This window comes from Mustela lutreola, chromosome 12, assembly GCF_030435805.1.
Source record: "Mustela lutreola isolate mMusLut2 chromosome 12, mMusLut2.pri, whole genome shotgun sequence".
Lineage (NCBI taxonomy): Eukaryota > Metazoa > Chordata > Mammalia > Carnivora > Mustelidae > Mustela > Mustela lutreola.
Window position 1 is genome coordinate 32,939,180 of NC_081301.1, and position 21,848 is coordinate 32,961,027.

At 43.8% G+C, this 21,848-nt stretch overlaps 1 long non-coding RNA gene across 2 annotated transcripts in view; it reads left to right on the plus strand.

Moving 5' to 3' along the window:
- Positions 1–21,848, plus strand: part of LOC131812878 (uncharacterized) — an 88,999-nt gene that overhangs the window by 13,879 nt on the left and 53,272 nt on the right. Inside the window, exons 3-5 of one of the 2 annotated variants that reach the window (XR_009346530.1) lie at positions 18,333–18,429; positions 19,992–20,090; positions 20,654–20,811. This is a non-coding gene — a long non-coding RNA (uncharacterized LOC131812878). The remainder of the gene's footprint in view (positions 1–18,332; positions 18,430–19,991; positions 20,091–20,653; positions 20,812–21,848) is intronic. The other variant, XR_009346529.1, reaches the window with a different exon arrangement.

Below are 21,848 nucleotides of genomic sequence, written 5' to 3' on the forward strand. Positions count from 1 at the left end.
ATGTGTCATGCTGTGGGAGGAGGATTGTGAATTATTGGAAGGAGGATGGGGTTTCTCTGAAATTCACATAAGTTCATTGGCACCTATGCGAGGCCTCATCTTCTAGCCATGTGAGCTCCGTCCCTATTGGCCTTTTTTCCCCACCACACCCCCAATGGCACTGTTATCGCCCAGCCACACCACACCATATGTAATTCCCTGCTTCAGGCTTGGGGCTCTGCTCCCAGCTGGAATGCCTTCCCTGCCTTCTGGTGAGCCACTCCTACTTGGCCTTCTTGACTCAGTTCAGATACCTCCTCCCAAAGCCTGCCGGCCAAGGCTCGGGAAAGCTCCCTCCTCTCTACCTCGTGCATATCTTTACCACCTCTTTTGCATGTTGTTTTCTGTTTTCTCTGTTCACTCACTAGAACATGAATTCCTTGAAAGCAGGGATTTTTTTATCTTGTTCAATTCCATATCCTAGCACTTGTCATACTCCCTGCTCAATATGGATTTGCTGAATGAAGTGCCTAAGTTTTCCCAGCCACCGTGTGAGGTCACTTGTGGTGGTCAGTTGTAACAAAATAAAATCTAAGCTTGGAGAAGGGAGGAGTGGTAATGGAGGTTAGAGACCAGGTCAGGGTCTTTCTCCATTATACCAGTCGTCTCCCTAGACAAAATATTCCTGGGTTTTCCAGGCACTCTATGCAGAGGGCAGCCAGGGACTCAGAAGCACACACAGAGTGAGACTTTCAGGGTCCTTCTAGCACAATCCTTACCAAACCTACTTCCGGCTTGGGAGGCAAACTCCTCATTCCCCTGTCACCCTGACAGCTCCTCTGTGACCCTGCTGCAGCTCTCTACCTGCCTGTGTTTGCAGCTCTCCCTTTGTTTTGATCTTAGAAATGTCCTTACTTCCCTGTGACAGTCCTCATATCTTTAAAATGACTAAAACAGTATTGCTCAGCTTATCTGGGTATTTTGTTGGTGGGGATCTTCCAGGATCCTTAGTCTGCTACTTTGCCAGGAGCCCTTCACTTCATTGCCTTCACCACTCATGCTCCATCTTAATGTGCGTCTCCACAAATGAAGGGCAGTTGTGTAGAGAAGCCTGAAAGGTTGTCTCTCTTGACCCCTAAAGTTCTGCTGAAGCTACTCTGAAAGATTTATACCTTGAGTCTGAAAGATTTATAACTGGGGCTTTCCAAATCTAGGAGGGCACAATGCAACATCCCATGAGGGTATGGGCAGGGTTGGGGAGGAGAGCTTTACACCCAACTGGACTCCTCTTCCCTTGCCATCCCCAGTCCCTTGATTCTCTGCTGCCTAGAAAATAAAGTCCAGTCTTCTTGGTCTGACCTTAAGGCCTTTCACACCTGGCCCTATTGATATCGCCAGTCTCACCTCTCCTTTTAACCAATCACATGATCCTCCTGGTATGACTTGGACACAGCCCATCTTTCCCACCATGATGTCTCGTCATGCTGTCTCCTCATCCTGTGGCACCCTTTCCCCAATGTTTTGCCCCTCAAATCGTCACTGTCCTCCAAGGGTCAGGTCCAAGGTGACCTCCCAGGAAGGTTGGGAGTTCTTCCTATCTCCTAGTTCCTCACAGCCCATCTCTGGCCCTTTTTGTGGCCTTGTTGGCCATACCTTACTGTGGCTGGCGCCCATGTCTATACAGTCCTGGGGGAAACCACCTTTGGCTTACTCCATTCCTGCCAGAGATCAGCACAAAACACTGCTCATGGAAGGCGCTCAGTGCATTAGTGCGGAATGTTGAGAACAGGCTGTGGTGGCCTGGTTGCCGCAGGGAGGTGTGAGAAGCCTACCAAAGCAGTGTACTCCCATTTGCGGGGAGATGACCATCTCATGGTGACCCTGAACTTGATGGAAGGTGACCACTGAGGCTGCTCTCCATTTTCTCATTCAGCACTGGGGTTGGAGGTTCAAAGGCAAAGGTCTGAATGGAGGAGAGTTTAAGGCTCTTATCTTCCAGATCCTGAGAGGAGACAGGATGCCACATTCTGAAATATCCCTCAGCCACCGTCACTCCATGGCCCAGACCATGTAGCTCCCCCTAGTAGCACCCCTTTCAGCACCTCTGAACAAATGGTTGGGAGGTCAGCTGATGGTGGAGGGATTTTAAGAGTAATTTTGAGTAGAGTTTTTGCCTTGGACGCTTGAGCCCCCAGCTGTCCTGCCAGGTTTGTCTCCACTTAGCAGCACCAGGCACGTGGCTTGATGAGAAATGCTGTTGTATAAATGAATGACTCATCCAACGTTAGACTAAGGAGGACCTTTAATGATTTTTAGGCCAATCCACATTTTATGGAGTAATAAATTCTAGTAATAACCATTTATTGAAATCTGTCTCTATACTAGAACCCATGCTGAGTGCTTTATTTATACATTATCTAATTTTCTTCTTTCAACAAGAATGTAAGCTGGAAGTTGTCCTTCCTTCTTTCCTTCCTTCCTTTCTGATTTATTACTTGAGGGAGAGTGTGTGCCTGAGCAGGGGGGAGGGGCAAAAGGAGGGGGAGAGAGAGAGAGAGAGAAGAAGACTCCTTGCTGAGCAAGGAGCCAGACAGATGGACATGGGGCTCGATCCCAGTACCTGAAGATCATGACCTGAGCTAAAGGCAGATTCTCAACTGACTGAGCCACCCAGCTGCCCCACTACTTCTTTTTTATTTAATTAAAAAGAAAAATGTACTAAGAGCTAGCATTGTTTTCTTCATCAAATTGTTGTCTTAGATAATCCACTGAACGGTGATCACTTAATCTGACTTGATGAAGCCTGTATACTTCAAGTACTGACAGAAACTGACTGCACATACCGAGGCCATATTTCTGGGTATGATGGTACCAGTTTGAGCAGACACAGCAAGAGTGAGAACTCTGGCTGTAATTTTGTGGATGACTCCAATAGAGCTGCTAGTTACCCAACTTGCTTTCAGGAGTGCAACTAGATAGAAGATTGCCCAGCTGATGACTTGCAGGACCAGCTGTGTCCAGAGCACACTGGCTGACCCTATGCTATACTGCTTGTCATTGCATCTGAAGGAAATAGACCCATGGAAAGGCAGAAACGTGACCTGGTCCCCCTCTCAGGCAGGACAGCCTGTCTAACCAGAGGTGCCTCCATTCCTGGGCCTTCCAAGACACCTGGCTGCAAGGACACCATGAAGAGAAAAAAAGAATTTCAAGTGCATTGTAAGAACCACCTTCATTCTCTTGCCCTGGACGGAAGGAACATGTACTCAAAGACCAAGCGGGGAAGAAAGATTTGATCTGGGCAGGATCCATTTCCCATGGCGACGCCTTCTTGAGTAGAAGCTCTGGTATGAAGTAAGACTTGTTTAAAGCAGTTAAAAGCAGCAATCCCCATTGTGTCAAGTGGTGACAGTATAATCCTCCTTAATAATTTTGTTCCCTCTCCAAACTCCCCTCCATTATGCATCCTTAAAATGTGACTTCAGACGCCTCTTTAGGTTTCTAGTCTTGTAAGTGCAGGGGGATTTGACAAGAGGAGAAGAGGTAAAGTCTGTCTCTCTTGCACTCAGATCACTTAGTGATGCATCACTAAAACACCTCCCCCCATTGTTTTGGCTAGAGCTACTAATTGTAAAGTTTTTTAGTGTAAATTTAAATTATGTACAAAAAGTAGAGCTATTAATGTGTTAAACCCCCACATCTCCACCTAGGTTTAATAATATCCAACATATATGGCTGGTCTTACTTCATTTATACCAAATCCACTCCTATCACCTTACCACTGGATGTTTTAAAGGAAATCCCAGATGCATCTGAGATATATACATCTTTTATCTCTAAAGATAAAGATGTTTTTTTCCCCTTAGGTCAGGAACATGACAGGGATGTCCAGTCTCAACATTGTTGTTCAACATAGTATTGGAAGTCCTAGCCTCAGCGGTCAGATGTCAAAAAGAAGTAAAAGACATCCAAATCAGATGCTTCTTGTAGATGACATGATAGTCTGTAGAAAAACCAAAAGACTCTTACCAAAAGAAATGCTAGAACTGATACAGGAATTCAGTAAAGTCTCATGATATAAAATCAATGCACAGAAGTCTGTTGCATTTCTATACATCAACAGTGAAGCAGCAGAAAGAGAAATCAAGGAATTGATCCATTTACAATTGCACCAAATACCATAAGATACCTAGGAATAAATCTAACCAAAAAGGCAAAAGATCTTTACTCTGAAAGCTATGGAACACTTATGAAAGAAATTGAGGGAGACACGAAGAAATGGAAGAACATTTTATCCTTATTTTGGAAGAACAAATATTGTTAAAATGTCTATAATACTGAAAGCAATCTGCATATTTAAAGCAATCCCTATAAAAAAAAAACAACAGCATTTTTCACGGAGCTGGAACAAACAATTCTAAAATTTGTGTGGAACCAGAAGAGACTCCAAATAGACAAAATAATGTTGAAAAAGAAAACCAAAGCTGGTGGCATCACAATTCTAGACTTCAAGCTCTATTACAAAGCTGTAATCACCAAGACAGTATGGTACTGGCACAAAAACAGACCTATTGATCGATGGAATAGAATAGAGAACCTAGAAATGGACCCTGAACTCTATGGTTAACTAATCTTCAACAAAGCAGGAAAGAATATCCAATGGGAAAAAAACGTTTCTTTAATGAGTGCTATTAGGAAAATTGGACAGCCACATGTGCAGGAATGAAGCTGGACTACACTCTCTTACATCATACACAAAAATGAATTCAAAATGGTCCAAAGACCTAAATGATGGGATCCATCAAAATCCTAGAGAACAGAGGTAGTAAACTCTGTGACTTTGGCCACTGCAAACTCTTGCTAGACATGTCTCCAAAGGCAAGGGAAAAGAAGCAAAAAAAAAAAAAAAAAAAAAAAAAAAAGGGACTTTGTCAAGATAAAAAAAACTTTTGCACAGGAAAGGAAATGATTAACAAAACTAAAAAGCAACCTACAGAATGGGAAAAGGTATTTGCAAATAACATAGATAAAGGACTATTATGCAGAATCTATAAAGAACTCATCAAACTCTACACCCCAAAAGCCAAAAATCCAGTCAAGAAAGGGCAGAAGACATGAACAGACATTCTCCAAAGAAGAGATACAAATGGCTAACAGGCATGAAAAAGTGTTCAATATTTCTCATCGTCAGGGAAATACAAATCAAAACCACAATGAGATACAACCTCACACTGGTCAGAATGGCTAAAATTCACAACTCAGGAAACAATAGATGTGGGCAAGGATACAGAGAAAGAGGACCTCTCTTACACTCTTGGTGGGAATGCAAACTGGTAGCCACTCTGGAAAACAGTATGGAGGTTCCTCAAAAAGTTAGAAATAGAACTATGCTATGATCCAACAATTACACTACTAGGTATCTATCCAAAGGGACACATTCACCCCAGTTTTATAGTAGCAGTGTCCGCAATAGTCAAAATATGGAAAGAGCCCAGGTGTCTGTTGACTGATGAATGGATAAAGCTGTGGTATATATATGTGTGTGTGTGTATGTGTGCATGTATACACACACACACATATATATACCACAGCTTTATATGTGTGTACACACACACACACACACACACACACTGGAATATTATCCAGCCATCAAAAAGAATGAAATCTTGTCATTTGCAACAGCATGGATGGAACTAGAGTATATTATGCTAAGTGAAATAAGTCGGTCATAGAAAACAAATACTATATGATTTCACACATATTTGGAATTTAAGAGACAGAACCGATGAACAGGGGAAGGGAAGGAAACATAAAAGATGTTAATAACAGAGAGGCAACCATAAGAGACTCTTGATGATAGGGAACACACAGAGGGTTGCTGAAGGGGAAATGGGTGGGGAATGGGGTAACTGGGTGATGGGCATGAAGGAGGGTACTTGATGTAATGAGCACTGAGTGTTATATGCAATTGATGAATCACTAAATTCTACCTGTGAAACTAATAATACACTATATGTCAGCTAACTTGAATTTAAATTTAAAAAGATAAAGATGCTTCTTAATTTTTAAAAATGTTTGAAGATTTTATTTATTTATTTGATAGAGAGACAGAGACATCAAGAGAGGGAATACAAACAGGGGGAGTGGGAGAGGGAGAAGCAGGCTTTTCGTTGAGCAGGGAACCTGATGTGGGACTTGATTCCAGGACCCTGGGATCGTGACCTGAGCTGAAGGCAGATACTTAATGACCGAGCCACCCAGGTGCACTGCTTTTTAATTTTTTAAAAAATATTTTATTTATTTATTTGAGGTAGAGAGCATGTGCGTGCACACATGAGCAGGGAGAAGTGCAGAGGGGGAGGGAGAGGAAGAGGGAAAGAATCTCAAGTAGACTCTGAGCTGAGCATGGAGCCCAAGGCAGGGCTCAGTCCTAGAACCCCCGAGATCATGACCTGAACTGAAATCAAAGCTGGATGCCTAACTGACTGAGCCACCCAGGTGCCCTGGATAAAGATGCTTTAAAAATTATCTACGATATCCTACCACACCTAACAAATAAAAATTATTTCTTAATCATTTAATGATTTAATGATTTTTAATCACTTAGTGATTAAAAATTAATTTCTTGTTCAAAATATATATTTTCAAATATATATATATATTGGTATCCAGAAATAGTCTACACATTGAATTTGGTTGGTATATCTTCTAAGTATTGTTTAATCAGTAGATTCCCCTTCTTCCTCAATTTAAAAAAAAATATATATATATATTTTGAAGAAACTTGGTTGTTTGCCTTGTAGAATTTTCCATGTTTTGTATTTTGCTGACTACAACCCCCAGAGATCATTTAACATGTTCTTCTGGTCTCCGGGATGAAATCCAGAAGTTCTGCCAGGTTCAGATTTGATTTGGGGGTAAGAAAGTTTCAGAGTTGGTGCTGTGTACTTCCTGTTGCCTCACACCAGGAGGCTGGTTTTCTCTTGACTTGGCTTGTTAAGAAGATATCAGTTAGTGGCTTGAGGTGCTTTCAGCCTGATTTATTCATTATAATGTTCCTCACTTGCCTTTTGTCTAATGATTTTAGCAGTCATCGATGATCATTGCCTCATGCTATTATTTCATCGGGAATTTTAAATATTCTATTTATTTTAATAGTATTCTTATTCTGATATTCCCACACATTTATTAGCTATAATTCTTCTGTAAAAAGGGCTCCATCTCATCAACTATTTGGTTACTCAGAAGTGTGGTTCATAAAGGAAAGGCAGGATAGAAGCTTGATTCTTTAACTTCATTTACTTGTTTATGGAATTATGAATTTATTTTCAAACATCCTCCAAAGTTGATGTGCTGGTTATATACGGCTGTGTGATAATTACCCCCAAAGTTAGTGGCTTAAAATAACAACCATTTTATTATGTCTCATAATTTTGAGGGTCTGGAACTTAGGCCAAGGTAAGCTAGCTGATCAATTCTTTTTTTTTTTCCCTGATCAACTTCTATGCTCTGTATGGTATCAACTGAGGTCACTTGGGGGTAATCAGCTTGTGGATGGCATGGCTGGGGGGATCTGAGACAGCTTTGCTTATATGTGTAATGCCTTAGAGGCTAGAGAATTTATCTCTGCTGGGACTGTCAACCTGAGTGCCTATACATGGCTTCTCCAGGATGGCAGTCACAGGGCTTCTTATGTGGTGGTCCAGGGCTCTCCGAGAGTGTTCCGAAAGACCCCAGTATAAGCTGGAAAGCTTTTACTGACCTATCTTCAGAAGGCCTGCAGCATCACTTTGCCATATTCTTTTTTTTTTTTTCTTAAGATTTTATTTATTTATTTGACAGAGATAACAAGTAGGTAGAGAGGCAGGCAGAGAGAGAGGAGGAAGCAGGCTCCCTGCTGAGCAGAGAGCCCTATGCGGGGCTTTATCCCAGGACCCTGGGATCATGACCTGAACCGAAGGCAGAGGCTTTAACCCACTGAGCCATCCAGGTGCTCCTCACTTTGCCATATTCTATAGTTACAAGTGAGTCCCAGAACAGTCCAGATTCAAGGAGAAGGTACCATACAAGTATATTTTGTAGGGAGTACAGAGTCAAAGACTCTTTGAATGCGCTTGACTCCTTCTTTCCAAGGGGTCTGGCCTTCCTTCTAATTTTGATTGTGAGCTGCCTGCAGGAGCACAGCCTTGCTCCCGTGTCCACAGTCTCCTTCAAGGCCAGAGGAATGTGGATAGTCCCATCGTGAGCAGAGTCACAGTAAGTTATCAAACTCCTGAAAGGTTAGAGTGCCCATTGCCACCTCCTGCCAACTCACTGCCACATGGTATCTTGTAGTCCCTGACTTAAGCTGAATACCTTCACTGAAACATCTTGGAGAACTTGGCTTTGACTTGTTTAAAGACTTGAGTGAGGTTCTGTTCTAAAAGCTTGGCCCTTTCCTGATACAAAGAAGCCATTCAACAGTAGTCACAGGGGTTTCTTGGGCAGGGCAAGGGTGCCATGGCCATGCATCCGAAATGATTGCTATTAATGGCTATCAAATATTTCATCCAATGGATGCAACGTGCTTTACCAAACCACTTCTCCACTCTTAGAAATTTTTGCACTTTTTGTTTATTTATGAGTTAATGCTATATGTTTTTGTGCACAAAGCCTGTTTAATCTGTTAAATTCTTAAGCTGGATTTCTAAGAATAGAATTATTTTTTGCTCTTGATAGATTTTATCAATTTGCTTTCCAGGAGCAAAAAATTTATATCCAGGCAGCAGTGTATGTGCATATTGGCTTTTCTGTAACCACAGGAGCTTTGAGAGGTATCATTTTAAAATGTTTTTGCTAATTTAATAGGTGTAAAGCTGAACTTAAGGTTGCTTTGAATTTTTTTTTCCCCTTTACGCTGTTCTAAATTGTCAGTTCTTTTCTCTTATACCAATATTATAGTGGGTGAGTTTATTTAATTTGTATCAGTTTGGTACTTACTGCTTAAGGGAAACTTAGGTTACTTAAAGCAGTGCCTCCAGTACAATTTGTATTAAAAATGTTCTTTTGGGACGCCTGGGTGGCTCAGTTGGTTAAGCAGCTGCCTTCGGCTCAGGTCATGATCCCAGCGTCCTGGGATCGAGTCCCACATTGGGCTCCTTGCTCAGCAGGGAGCCTGCTTCTCCCTCTGCCTCTGCCTGCCATTCTGTCTGCCTGTGCTCGCTCTCTCCCCCTCTCTCTCTCTGATAAATAAATAAAAATCTTAAAAAAAATGTTCTTTTAACTATTTAAAAAAATTTCAAAACATTTAAGTTCTAAATCTTCTCAGAGATGAGCAGCAGTAACTTTTTCTTCTTGGATTCTGCACCTACAAGGAATTTACGAGCAGGAGCAATCCGTAGTTATATCTGAAATAACTCTGAGAAAAAGCAAAAAAAAAAAAAAAAAAAAAAAAACCCACAAACAAACAAACCCCATAACCCAAACGCTAAGCAATTAGAAATAACATTTTACATGTGTAAAACAATTTAGAGGCTATAAATAGCTTTCCTATATATTATCTCATTTGAGTTTTATGTTCATCCCTGGAGGTAGACTGGGAGGACTTAATGTGACAATTTAACAGATGAGAACATTGAGGCTCAGAGAAGTTAAGTTCATAGTGACTCAGTTAGCTAACTGTGGCAGATCTGAGTAGCATCCAGGCTTTCTGACGCCAAACAGGTTTGTTCCTGCATTTATTTACAAAGTCATCAGTGGTGACTCATCACATCTCAGGCAATAGGCTGGGAGATGGGGGTACACTTATAAATAAGAACCCGGCCTCCTAGGTTTATAGTTCCAATAGGAGAGAAGAGCAGTCACTGTATAAAGTAGGAAGCACAGGAGACCTAAACTACCCAGAGAACACTCAGCCTAGCCTGGGGTCAGAGGATAGGAATTAAGGCAGGAATTTTAGAGGAAGTCAAGATTAATGAGTTACCTAGGCTATGAGGGTTGGGGCAAGATTAATCTAGCCCAAGGGAAGTAATTGATTGATCCAGAGATGAAGGTGTGCACAGAGGTAGACATGACAAGCCTTAGGTGGACGTAGGAGGCAAGAACAGGGGATTCATGGAAGATGAAGCCCAGGTTTCTGGCCTGAGCACCTTAGCGAATGAGGGTAGCTCTGAAAATCCTCAGATAAATTAGAACCTTTCTTTTCCCTAGAGAAAGCTATAGTTCAATGTGACATAAGTAATTCTGATGTAGAGTGAGACGTATTATGTGGTAGACATGTGCAAGAAGTTCTGAGGGCACAGAGGAAGTCAGGACGGAATCTGTGAGGTAGGAAGAGAAGTGTCAAGGAGATTTCTCAGAGGAGGTGATAAAAATGTGGAGAGCGCAAAAGGATTCCCAGTAACAGAAGAGTGATGGAGCTGGGAGCTCTGTTTGCCGAGGTGCAGCGTGTAAGTGGGAATTCTCTGGGAGTTGGAGAGACTTCCTCTTGATAATGGGCTAGGATTCAAGAAATCTGTCTTTAGTCACTAGAACGTAGCTGTGTCCACAGAATGTAAGTTGTCCAGGAGCAGTCAGTGAATAGCGTCTGACACATAGCAAGCACTCAGGGAACGGTTCTTAAATGAATGAGTGACTGGCGATAATGAAATCTTTGCCTTATCTTCCATATTGTTGGGGGATTTCCCAACACCATCTATTTTATTTGATGATATACGTTTCATAATAAGGTTTAACATACAATATCTATATACTGAAAGTAGATTTTATTCATATGTTGAACTTTTTTTAAAGGCAACCACTAATTCTTTTAAATAATTAATATATAAGTGGTTTTTGTGAGTCCATAAGGGTTGTATATTATGTAAGAATTGAGAAGTGCACGGACCATTTTGAAAATATAAATAGATGCTAAAGCATTTTAGTTGCTGCTGTTCTCATTATCATTAAAAGTTGGGAAAGATCCAATAACTAAAATCATTTGAACAATTTTTAGATATTTCTAGACTATATTATATCCTGGAGCCAGCCAATCTAAAAGCATGATGGGTTTAACAAGTATTTTCAAATATCATTGTTGAGGTGATCAGTAATACTTAACAACCAACAAAAGTTACCAAATGTTAGAGATGGGGGATCCCTTTGACTTCTGATCCATCTTTCCATTGCAAAGATGGGAGACTGGGGTCCAGAGAGGGAAAGGGACTTGTCCAAGATCACACAGCAAATTAGAGGCAGAGCCAAGAATAGTGTCAAGATGTTCGACTCTTAGTCCATCACCCTATTATTCCAGGCTGCAGTGGTTATTGTCTTGTCTGTCAAGAACCCCTTCCTGCACTTTGGCAAGTGACTTCCCTCTGGCCACAGGGGTGGGCATGTTCTAGGCCAATCATTTTAGATACTTCACTCTTTCTGGCCTTAGTTATTGGTTCAAAGGATGAACATGTGACCCAAATTTGACCAATCAGAATCCTTCCCTAGAATTTCTTGAAAGAAAAGGACCTTTTCGTCTCTGGTTGTGAAGCTGTGAAGATGTGAGCTCAGATCTGGGTGCCTAGTCCTGTGTCACATGGAAAGAATGAGAACCAAAGTTAGATAGAGAGAAAGGAGCGGCAGTCTAGATGGGAGTTGAATTACTTATTCTAGTCACCAAAGTGTATCCATCCTGAAGGTTTTTTTAGCTCTTTTTTGTTATCTCTAAACCAATAAAAATCTTAACAGTAACCACCTGTTGTTTTTTTTTTCTTTTGCTTAAGCAAGTTGGACTTCAGTTCCTGTTCCTTGCACCCAAAGACTCTAGTCCAGGATTTCTCAACAGCAGCAGTATTGACATTTTGGAACAGATCATTTTGTGTTGGGAGGGGCTGCTGTGTGCACTGTAAGATGTTTAGCAGCCACCCTGGCCTTTACCCCACTAGATGCCAGTAGCACCCCACCCCAATTGTGACAACCAAAAGATGTTTCCAGACATTGCTAGATGTCCCCTGGGGGATGAGGCAAAATTGCCCCTGGCTGAGAACCACTGGTCTCATCTTATTTAAATAAACAAACAAAAAACTGGATAAGAAAAACTGAAATTCAGTGAGATGTGGGACTTTTTTCAAGGTGGCAAAGACAGGAATACCAAATCAAACAGAAAGGATCCAGGAAGTGATACTGCAAAGATGTTGGAACATGCAGATGTTGGCTCTCAGAGCTGTTGGAATAATAACAAACTCCACAAAATGATTTGGGATTTTACCCATGACACAGGCGGTAATTCTTTACTTAAGAATTCTCACGCATCTCATGAGATGGTGAGACAAAGCAATGCCAGTTTAATTTCTGTTGTTTTAGATCTTTCTGGTGAATGACTTGGAGGTCTGGGTTCAGTGAACTTTGGGTGTCTCCAGAAAGCTTACCACATGCCTTTCTGAAGGAGATATCCAGGAAGCCAAACCTTGTTACAATTAAAATAAGGTTCATTGCACAATGATGTCTATGTAAGATCAATAAAAATACCATGAAGAATCAGCTTCATTTTTGTTAGAACCACTTTTGAGGTATTGCTCTTCAGAGGAGGTATTGTGAGGGAATGAGGACTAGCACAGGAATCAAGAGGTCTAGATGCAAGCTTGACTCTGCCACTAATGTGACACTGTGCAAGTGTCTGCCTTTCTCTGGGCCTCAGTTGCCTTCTCTGTATAATGAGGGGTTGGATCAGACAACACTGAGGAGATTTCTAGCACTAACCTTCAATGATTCTTGTAGACAGATACTATGTCATATTTATCTTGGCACTTCTATCCCCTACCCAAGACCTGGTGAAGACATAGCACTAAGCAGATGCTTATTTTGTTTTTTAAAGATCTTAGTTATTTATTTGACAGAGATCACAAGTAGGCAAAGAGGTAGGCAGAGAGAGAGGGGGAAGCAGTCACCCTGCTGAGCAGAGAGCCTGATGCAGGGCTTGATCCCAGGACCCTGAGACCATGACCTGAGCTGAAGGCAGAGGCTTAACCCACTGAACCACCTAGGCGCCCCTAAGCAGGTGCTTATTAAATGCACAGATAACTGAATTACTTAAGAGATAAATGACAGTAACATCCCAGCTTCCACAGATGCATAGAATTGGAGAAGATCTTAGAGTTGAAAGGGATCCTTAAGCTTATTTAGTCAAATTTCCCAACCAAACCTGAATCCTCTACCTCACTTCTGACAGATGGACATATACTTTCTGCTTAATACTTTGGATGACAGGGAACTCACTGTCCCTAGGGGCAGCCAATTCCACTTTTGGATAAGTCTAGGTATTAGAAAATTCTCTTTTCATCTGGAACTTAAATTAGCCTTCTTATAGCTGTCACTTGCTTCTAGTTTTATTTTTCTAAGTTAATTTTCATTTTAACCCAAGAATATATGAACATAACTTGAAAAGTCTGATATTACTAAAAGTCTTTCTTATTTATTTATTTATTAACATATAATGTATTTTTTGCCCCAGGGGTACAGGTCTGTGAATCATCAGTCTTACACACTCCATAGCACTCACCATAGCACATACCCTCCCCAGTGTCCATCACCCAGCCACCCCATCCCTCCCCCTGACCCTCCAGCAACCTGTTTGTTTCCTGAGATTAAAAGAGTCTCTTATGGTTTGTCTCCCTCCCTGGTCCCATCTTGTTTCATTTTTTCCCTCCCTCCCCCCCATGACCACCCTGCCTCTCAAATTCTTCATATCAGAGAGAGCAGAGGATAATTGTCTTTTTCTGATTGAAGAGTCTTATTTATAATGAAAAATAACTATCTTCCTCTTCCTTTTTCATTCGACAAGGCTGCTTTTTCCAGACAACTACTTTCCATTCCTTTAGTTGTTTCTTCTGCCTTTTATACATTTCTAATTGATGTGCTTATACTGTTATTTCTTGATTTATAAATCTTAACCATTATCTACTGATTCCCTCACTATGCTATCACAATGTTTGCTTTAGTCAGTATTCAGTGTTTTCATTGGTATGACTGCATAAATATTATTTAATGTTAAGTCAAGTAAAATGCTGTGTTTTTCTGGGATGCCTTAGTGGCTCAGTGGGTTAAAGCCTCTGCCTTCAGTCCTGGGATCCAGGGAGCTCTCTGCTTAGCAGGGAGCCTACTTCCTCCTCTCTCTCTGCCTGCCTCTCTGCCTACTGTGATCTCTCTCTGTCTGTCAAATAAATAAATAAAATCTTTAAAAAAAATGATGTGTTTTTCTTCTTGTACTTTTTGGTTTTCCTGGAATTAATAATTGCTTTGGTTAGTTTTCTATGTACTTTTCTCTAATTATTCTCAAATACTTCATCTAAACTGTAAAATACTTAATACATCATTTTTAAAAGTTTTTATTTTTATTAAAGTTATACATTATATATATGTGTGTTTATATATAGTTTAAAGAGTCAAATCATTCCATAAGATTTGACAGTGATAAGCCACAATATACACTTGTATATTGTATATTGTATATATGTGCCACAATAGACATTTCAGAAAGCGCCTTTACCCAAATCTGAACAACAGTGGTGGCTGTAGGTTGTGTGTTTTTATAACAGATTACCAGAGAGGGGAGATGATCAGCTTAAGATGCACAACAAACACCCAAAAGAGCAGAGCCTTTAACACAGTCCATCATTTTCCCAACTGTGTTTGTGTCTGGAAACATTATTTTGAGTCCAGACTGGCCAATGGCAGAGTGTGCTGTAAAAATAAGGGGCATGGGGGATGACTCCTGGGATGTGACTCACTTCTAATACACTAGAAGAAATCATCTCTTTGCAGGACGCGGCACCTGGCAGGACTGAGCAGGGCTGGCAGCCATCCGAAGCATCAGTGTGAAAGTCGAGAATGTCTCCACGCCCTGTAATCCCACAAATAGGGTCTCACTTTTTCAAGACTCCTAAACAGTGTTACACAAACCCTCCAGGGGCTTAAACTTGACACACAGACAGGTAACCAGGGGCAGGTATGTAATCTCCTCACACGTAGTCCCGTTGCCACCTCCCTAGCTGGTAGAGAACAGTATTGTTTTAATCCCCGTGAGGCAGATCTCTTCTTGCTTCTGTTGGAAACCAAAAGGGAAGAATGAGAAATGGCCCCAGGCCTGAAGTCAAATCATTCTTGTTTTGCAGAAGTGAGCTCTATAATGTGGAAAGGAAGCTACATTCAGAAACAACCAGAACAATCCACATGCAATTAGAACTGTGGAGAGGGCCGCTTTTGACACATGTCTGAGGAAGTTGATTGAGACTGACTCCTAAGTCCCCCAGAGTTGGGTAGAGGCCTTTCTCTGGTGGTTTTGACCAGAAATTAGGCGGGGAAGATTTGTCTCTTTCCATCTTAGGGCAGCCCTGCCAGGGAAGATGAAAGTGATGTTTTCCCGTGCAGCCCCCAAATATTCCTGACCCTCTTCCTCAGCCTTACTCTCCCAACTCTCCAAGGCCCAAAGTCTCATAATTTGTAATTATTTACAAACCTTTGGGGGGCATCACTAAGCATGACTCCGCAGCTGCTCAGACAAAGGACAGACCATCTGCTGCAGGAACTCAGACCCAGAACTCCTGGGAGCCGATATGCAGAGCCCAGGGCAGGACAAGCAGTCTGGCCTCGAAAGGGAAACAGGGAAGTGACAGAGTCTAGCAGCCCCCTTCCCTGACTCTGGAGTCCATTGATTCAAGTGGGTTGGGAAAAGCTGGTAGTAGAGACCACAGAGCCCTGGAGTTAGAAGAAATATTTGTGACATGCTATTTGAGAGAGAAGGAGAGGCTTGGGAGATGGAGGGTCCCAGCTATCCAGGAGGGCCTTGCCACAGCCATCCAGCAGACTGGTGCCAGAGCTGCTAATAGTAATGACAGTAGTTGAGCGCTCACAGTATGCCAGGCATGCAGCAAATGCTCTGTATCCGTTACTAACTCATTTTCTTATCCCAACAACTCTTGGGTGGGGGAGGGGGAGAATACCATTATTTCTCTTGTTTTTGAGATAAGCAAAATGAGGCTCAGAATGGTGAAGTAATTTGCCCAAGCTGTGGTTTCTAGAAGGGGGCAGGAACAGAACTTGAACCTGGGCCTGTGCTCATGGACTCCAATGAGAAGTCAGGTAGGACCATACTTTGGATAGAAATTGGCATATTGCATTCGCCTGTCCCTGTGTTCATATGTCAGTCACCACTAATTCACGGAAGAATCCGGGAGGCTGAGGAAGAGCCAGGAGGCCATGGGTCCCAGCCGCCTGCCTGACTTGCTGTGTAACTTGGGATATGTATCTTTCTTTCCCTCTCTGACCCTCAGTTTCTTCATCTCTTGGGTAATGTGATGAAAGTGTATTCTGTGCTACAAACAGAGGTGGTCACATGTTGTGGACATATTTCTGTCTGGTCCTCAATGGCAAAGGGAAAAAGGCCACCAGAGGAGATTCTGGGTGGTGGCACAGGGCCTGGCCTCCCAAGAGGCTGGGCTGTTTCTAGCCCACCAGTCAGGCCAACATAAAACCCTGGCTTTTGTTTGACTTGGCTTCTTGTACCTTGTTTAGTCTGCAGAGCCCAGCTTATCCTGCTGCCTTTGTCACAGGCCATTAGTACACACATAATCCCTGGGGGTTTACTGCTAGCTGCTTTCTCTAGGAATTCAGGGAGGGCCACAGAGGGAGCTCAGCTCTTAGGAGCCATCCTCCCCACCCCTTTCTTCAGAGCTGCCTCAGCTGAGAACCCGTGGCAGGGGTCTGTGGTCTGCTATTCTGGCTGTGTGACATTAGGCCAGTCTCTCCCCCTCTCTGGGCCCTTGTCTGCACATCTGTGCAGGCAGAGAGCTGGCTCAGATGCCCTGAAGGGACTTCCACTTCTCAAGGATCAGAAATGCATTCCTATGTGGTTTTTCCCCCTGGAGGCCTCCCTTGTCCCTCTACTGCCCCCTCCCCCACTTCTAAAACAATTTGTAGCACCTCCCAGCCTTTTGCTGATCCCATTCCTGCTCTGAGCCTGGGGCCAATCTCTCCCTCATTCAACCTTCTGCTTGTAAATTGGGGATAATAATAGTACGGAATAACTCACCCTGCTGCTTTGGGGATTAACTAATTAGTGGTTATTAAAGGATGGAGGAACACAGTGCACTGCTTCCATTCAGGACACTTTTCCTCCTCCAAGTTCCTTCTACTGTCTGCATAATTTCAGGGAGTTAGTCAAGAGTCCTGACTTCAGGCACCCTGCTGTGTAGGTGGAGAAACTGAGGCCCAGGAGGAGAAGGAATAGTCTAGGACCGTTGTCATTTTGCAGCAGAGAGGGGACTTGAACTTCTGTCTCATGCTCCTCCAGCATGCAGTCGTGCTGCGTGGACCACGATGGCAGTCGTAGTCCTTGTCTGTGGCAGTGGGCCCTGGGCTGGGATGGAAGATGCATACCAAGGCTCCTGCACCTCAGCCTGGTTCCCTGGGGCTCTGCAGCTTGGTGTCAGGGACCAAAATTTGGCTTCAGCCAGACCTGGGTGCCAGTCCTGGCATCTTGGCTTATTGAGTGACCTTGGGCATGTCACCCTTGCTTACTCCTTAACTATCAGTTTCTTCCTCTGCAAATGTGGATAATGACACCCCCCCCCCCTCAAAGGCTGCCATGAAGAGTAGCCCAGAGCCAGCAAGCAGGAAACAGTTGGTATGATGCTATTATGTTGTTGTTTTCACTGGCTGCCATGATGGCCCAAACTCATCAGCAGAGCTGGCAGCCAGCCTTTAGGAATAGACACTCCCTAAGTGTCCCTTGCGCTAACCCTGGCTGGGGCTCCCACCCACAGCACCCCATGTCAGGGAGGTAACATTTGACAGAGGCTTAGAGAGGAAAAGGACTTGCCAAAACCATGTTTGCTTTAGAAGTGACATGACTTCATTTTTAGTTCCTTCTCTTTCCTTGTCATCTCTCATTGTCCCCCTCCTTTTAACTCCTGCTCATTCCCCATCCCCTTTACTAGAGAGAAGGGTGGGTGATGCCTGGCTCACTACAGGAGCAGCCCAGGCCCTTCATAGCCCCTCACAATTCACCTCCATTAGAATATCTAAACCCATCTGAGTTGGTAGAGCATGCAACTCTTGACCTTAGGGTTGTGAGTTCACGCCCCATGTTGGACATAGAGATTGCTTAATTAAAAAAATAAAAACCTCATCTTGGAAGTCAGGTATTTGCTGGAAGCCACATGTGGGTGCAGGGAGCTATTGGGTCTGACCAGGCTCAGCGTGGGAAGACAGTGTGAATTACACCTGCTTCAGCACTGGGTATGGTCTCTCTGTAATAATATTGATGATAATCTTCGTATTAGCCCCCAATCCTGAGAACTCATGGAGAGTAACGCACGGTGCTAACAGCCATTGTTTCTTCATTGCAGGCCCTAGGTTCCATATCCCGTAGTACCAGCTCCATTTTACACATGAAGAAATGGAAGTTCAGAGAGACAAAGTGACTTGCTCAATGTCACACAGCTGGTAAGTAGCTGTGATTTAAACCCAAGTCTTTTGCCCCTGAGGCCTGTTTATGTAGCCAGATTCTATCTTCCTCTGAACTCCTTCATCTCCCAGCAACCTGGCACTGACCCAGGCCCAAACCTGAATTGTCCCCAGTCACCTCCATCGTCCTGATTCTTGCAGCTGTCCTCTCACCTAGATGGCAGACATGTGTATAAGCAGTCTGTTCATCTGTGAAATGGGAATAATATTAGTGGTCACCTTGCAGGGTATCGAAGGTAATATGTGAGCAGAACACTTATCCAGATGGCTGGCATATGGTGAACACATCATCAGTGGCAGTCATCACTATTATTGACATGACCTTGGCCCCCTATGGCGTCCACAGAATAAGGAGGTTCATATGCTAATGCGAAAGAGAAGCCACAGGAGGTCATGGGCAAATAGGATGGGGCATCCTGTCTCTGATGACCTGTTGAGCTGCAGCCAGGACAACAGCACACTAAAGAGAATGGGTCCTTGTCCCTGAGGCTGGTCCTGGGGTAGTGAGAGCAGGTATAGTCTGTGGAGGCCCCAGAGGGGAAACCACTGGGGAGGAACTGCTGGAGGGAGGCTGGTGTTTAAAGGCCCAAAGAAGGAAAAGGCCCCCCTGAGTGTGGAGCTCCCCCGAACTGGAGGTGTATGAGGCTGCAGGCTACCTGGCCCTGGTGTGGCAGAGGGCATGTTAGTAGCTGCATCACGTGATGTCTGAGGTCTCAGGACAGGGCCCAGCATCAGCAAAAGAGTTTTCTGGCAGGTCTGTCTATAGAGGTGGATTGTGCTGCTTCCGCGAATGGCAGTGAGGTTCAAATCCTAGGGAGCATTGAAACAGAAGCTGGATGAGCACCTGTCAGCAAGGTCGTTGAAGGGCTTAGTGCATCAGATAGCAGCTGGGATTAGACGGCTCCTCAGTGAGAGGTGACATGGCATTGGAGGAAGAATAAGGGACTGGAGTCTAACCTGAGGTCCAGTCTAGGCTCCAACATGTGCTCTCTGGGAGGCCGTAGGCAAGAGTCTTTTCCTCTCTGAGCTGTGATTCCCTCACCTGTAAAATGAGAATTACAATCTCTGTCCTGCTTACCTCCCAGGATTTAGTGAAGGGTCAGAGACATGAAGACTATAAAAAGGCTTTGTGAACTCTGAGGCCACTGGGAAGTATTCTTCTGACCCTATCAGGGGTAGAGAAGGGAGTGGAGAGGAAGGAGAGAGGAGAGCGGAGGATGTATCCGGGTTTGTGCTGGGCGCTGGACGGGGAAGAAAGGACTTTGTAGCAGGCAGTTTCTCCTCTTAGGGCTGCAGCAATAGTTTGAGTCTCTAGAACAGTGCTGTGTACTAGAACTTTCTGCAGTGATGGAATTGTGCTTTATTTGCACTGTCTAAACAGTAGCCACTAGTTACATGTGGCTATTGAACCTTTGAAAAGCAGTTAGTATAACTAAAGGACTAAATTTAAAATTTTTACATTTAGATAACCACATATGGCAAGGGCTACCATACTGAACAGCTCAGCTCTGGAGAAGGCATCCCTGCCCTTGCTTCTCAAGCAGGTGCTGTGGCCCCACACTGGCTGGACACTGCAGAGGTCACCGAAAGGAACAACACATGGTCCCTGCCCTTGGAGTGTTCTCAGCTCATTCTGGGAGGTGAGCAGATTGGCATTTCGGTGGGAATTATAAGCCAAGGCAAGGCATACAGCTCTATGGCTATGCGGGAATAAAAGGAAGGAGCCATCACGTACTCAGCTGGGGCTCCAGAGGCTACATGTGAAGGACAAAGTGGGACATCGTAGGCAGGAAAACGCTTTTCTGATGAGGGGGCAGCGTTGACAAAGTCTTGAGGGCAAGAAATAGCCTAGAGTATTTGGGGAGTGAAGGTTAGCCTGAGACTGGAGGTGGGCCAGCAGCAGGGAGCAAATCCCAGGTTCCCTGTCCCAGTCACTCAAGGACTGTCTGCTGGAGGGGCTGGCCCTCAGCATGCCCAGTACCATTCAGAACAAGGGAAAGGGAATGCTTTGCGGGTCTCCTCCCTCTGCCCCTTATTTGTCTCTCTCCCTTACCTTCATGGAAGGCCTTCATGTCCTCCTTTGGTAGATCCCTGAGAGTCTTCCTTCTGTGAGCACACCTTCCTGTCCTCAGCCTTCGCCTGAGAATTTGCTCATGACTCAGGCTCCAGCATTACTGGGCTGGGCTGTCTCCTTGTTTCACAGGTCCTGGACTGACAGCCTTTCTGACTTCCCAGTTGGCATTCCCGCCTCCAGCCCCACCTTACTCCAGCCCAACCCCACGTCAGCTTGGGAGAACCTTCCTCACAATAACTGGAGAAGCAACGACTGGAAGACCTGGCTAAAAATTGGTCCTGGACAAGGTGTGTACATGTCTTCACTGACCACCACCCCCTTGCAGGGAGAAAATATCCTGTCCAAGGATTTGGTGTGGCCCAAATTTAAGGAAAGCTTTAACCAGCATAGCCATTGGATATAGTGCAAAGCACACGGTTGGCAGCCTGCCCAATGCCCTCTCACCTTTTGCTCCTCCTAATAGAACCCTGATGTGATTGGGATAGCCTGCTCATTACACAGCTTCTGAGTGCTTCTGAAGCACTCTGACCCACCCTCAGCTTTAGAGATGAGTATGATTGGTCTAAGGAAAATCCCATTTTGCTTGCCATTGTCTCTGTCCTAATCCATTGGTTGAGGGATTTGGCTAATGAAGCCCCAGAGATACCTGCTAGAGACTTCAAGAAAGTTTCCTTGCCTTGTCCCTGAGAAAGAGCTGTAGTAAAACTGGCCCTTCTATTTTCTCAGGTTGATGTCATCCAGATATTTCATATGGATGTGATAACTGAAACCACTCTGGTCATCTCTTTTCTAGGCAGAGTGGGGAGCTTGAAAGAACCTCGAAAACACCATTAAACCTCTGAGTCAATGCACCCTAGAGGTTATCCTACCTTTACACTTCATTTTGTGAAATAATACATTTCTGTTATTTGCAGGAGAAAGCTTTTTAACCAATACAATAAGGTGAGATGCATTGGTCAGGACTCTTGTAGTTTCAAGTGATGGAAAATTCCAACTGGCTTGAGCAAAAAAGGGGACATGATACTGTTTGCCTAGTGATATAAGATGGATCTTCATGTGGGCAGAGGAATCGATGCAGATTATGTAGATTTAGGAAAATGTTTTTCTTCTAATAGCCTAGATCCTATGCTGGCTTTGAGAATTATTTTTTAGCTTTGAAATATTGTGAGTGTGTGTGTGTGTGTATGTGTGTGTGTGTACAGACATGCATGCATGCACTCGTGTGGGAAGAATGAATAGGCTTATCCCATACTGATGGAGACACATTGATGAGCACTCTCCTTTGAGTTCCCAAGCCCTTCCCTCCCCTCCTGTCCTCTGTGTT